The following is a 2,726-nucleotide window of genomic DNA, read 5'->3' as shown; positions in this document are numbered from 1 at the left end:
TGTTGTTGGTGTTGTTCTTCTTCTTCTTCTTCTTCTTCTTCTTCTTCTTCTTCTTCTTCTTCTTCTTCTTCTTCTTCTTCTTCTTCTTCTTCTTCTTCTTTTCCTCCTCCTCTTCTTCCTCCTGATCATCAACATCATCATCATCATTGCAGAAAAGTACCTGTAGCGTTATGAGGCTTGGAACATCTTATTTAGAAACACATACTTTTTTTCCTCTTTTTTTCTCTTTTTTTCTCTTCTTTTTTTTTTTGGAAAAGAAGAAAACGAGGGGGTGGGGGGGGTGGCATTTCTCCCCTCAGGGTTTATTTTTTTAGGAGTATGGTAAAAATAACTGAAGGAAAAATTGTATACGTCAAGATGGTTTACACATGCCTGTGAAAGGCGTCTTTGGCAATCTGATTGCAATAAATAAATGTTGCCACGGGCACTGATATTAATATTTTGTTTCATTTTATATTATCATGCTTACTTACTTACTTTTACTTTTTCCTGTCTCTGTTACCTTGTGATGTCGAGGGAAGAAGCAAACGTCCCTTGTTTGTTGTATGGCCTGTTGCATGCTTATGTTCTTCTTGACTAATGTTTCTCTGACCCTCTCTGTCCATCTTTTCCTGAGCCTGCCCTTCCTCTGTCCCGTCTGATTTCTGATTGTACGCTTTCGCTGCTATAATATTGTCTGGCGGTAGTCTTGACAGATGCCCAAGCCGTTTAGTGCGTTGTTTATCTATGTATTGTAAGCAGGGATTTGAGATAACTTTTTTGTGTACTCGCGTCGCTTGTATGTCGCTTGTGAGTATTATTTGTTTTTATATGTGTATGTGTATGTGTATGTGTGCGTTGTCAATTTTTTTTATGTATGTGTGTGTATGTATGACAGTGTGTGTATGTATGACAGTGTGTGCGTGCTTTTCTGTTTGTATACATGTACGTGTTTGTTTGATTGGTTGTATGGACGAGGATAGACTGAGTTAATCGTTTAGTCTTTTTTATGTCATTGGAACAGTCTGAGAGCATAACCATTAACCTTAGTCAGTGTATGTTAGAAAGTCTAGAATTCTGCTCTGTTTTCTGTCAAACCAAAAATAAAAGAAAAAGAAAAAGATCTTATCTTTGTATTAGGCTGGAAACCGTCTTTGGAGTCGTTCTCCGCTCTTGTGGCGTCCTATTCCCCCCATACTAAGCTGAACAATTCTCAGTTCAATCCAATGTACTTTTTAGTTCGTCTCAGCCGCCCTGACAACGACAGTCAGTTGTTTACCTCATACGTGGGCGTTTTTATTCTTTTTGTTACAGTGCGTCTACCCTCACTAACTCGTTATTACAGGATTCTGTGGCTTATTGAAAGCGACTATGACCAACACATTGTCATTTCAGTCCCAGGTCCGAGTTCGTGGTGAGTTCTGAATCTTCCTTGTCTTGCCTGAAATATGACTATTCCTCTCTTGTCTTCACGTAAGAATGAAATCTCCTCCTTTGATATAGGTCTAGCGCCAAGGGAGCTACCTTGTACTTTGAACGTCATCATAATCACCTGCTTACCTTAGATGGCTACGTTATATCTTCAGAACTATTGAAATGGTGGGTTTTTGAAAGTTTGACCCCCCCCCCCCTCCCTCCTTCAATTTTGATCATTTAGGAGATGATCTACTTCCACTTAGCCGAATTAATAGTCCAATCCGGGCTCAGTGGAATACAGCATTCTTTCAGAAAGACGATAAGACTCACAGTAATATAACCTGCGTCTTTTGGGTGCAACAGCAAGGCGTGTATCCCATACATTACACCACAGACGCCGGTTCAGAACAAATCAGAAATCTATTTTAAGACACCCGTCGACCAAAAACCAAAAAGGTTAAAAAATAGGAATAATAAATACATCTCTTTCAGAGAACCCACACGGGGCTTTGCACCTTACGGTTACATCAAAGCACCTGGCTCCCACACTGTTGACTTGATGCTCGCCGTATGTCAAATGGGAAAAGGTCTCGCAGTTTGGGGAAAGGTGGAGGTGTTTAAGCAGATAAGCACGATGTGTTTTGAGGACGAAGAAGCCATCATGGCATTAAAAGCCACTGAACCCGATACTGTGCATCACCCGCAACTTTTATGTCATCGCGTTCTTCTATTCTTTCTTTTTCTAGTATGCCTCGCTTGATGTGGCAACGGATTTTTTAAAAGCCGTACTTTCTTAAACTTTTTGCAAAGGTTTTTCTAGTTTGTGTTGTCAGGATCAAACGTTAGAAAACCACCTGCAGTAGCTATGGGTATATCTATTCAGCCTAGCTGTGAAATCTTATAGTTTTCCTTATTTTCCTAAATCGTCAATTTAAATAAAAGTATGTCATCTTAAAGCAACACAGTCAAAGCTACGATGCATTGAGAATCCGCATTCGTAATCACTTTTCCTTGTTCAACTGAACGCTTCGACGTCGTTTATATAATAAATTCGAAAAAGTAGCGTTGGGAAAACGGCTATCCCCCTCCCTCTCTTTCTCTCCCTGTCCCGGCGGCACACTGGCGCCTACACATTTACGTTCACACACACAAACAAACAAACAATCAAACACAAACAAAAATACAAATGCACCCAAACACCTATATATATATATATATATATATATATATATATATATATATATATATATATATATATATATACACACCTTACATTTAAGCACAACGCTTTGTGGTCCTGTCCAGCGTTTCATGAGCCGTACAAAAAATCA

This window comes from Aplysia californica, unplaced genomic scaffold (assembly GCF_000002075.1).
Source record: "Aplysia californica isolate F4 #8 unplaced genomic scaffold, AplCal3.0 scaffold00291, whole genome shotgun sequence".
Lineage (NCBI taxonomy): Eukaryota > Metazoa > Mollusca > Gastropoda > Aplysiida > Aplysiidae > Aplysia > Aplysia californica.
This window is presented reverse-complemented; position numbering follows the sequence as displayed.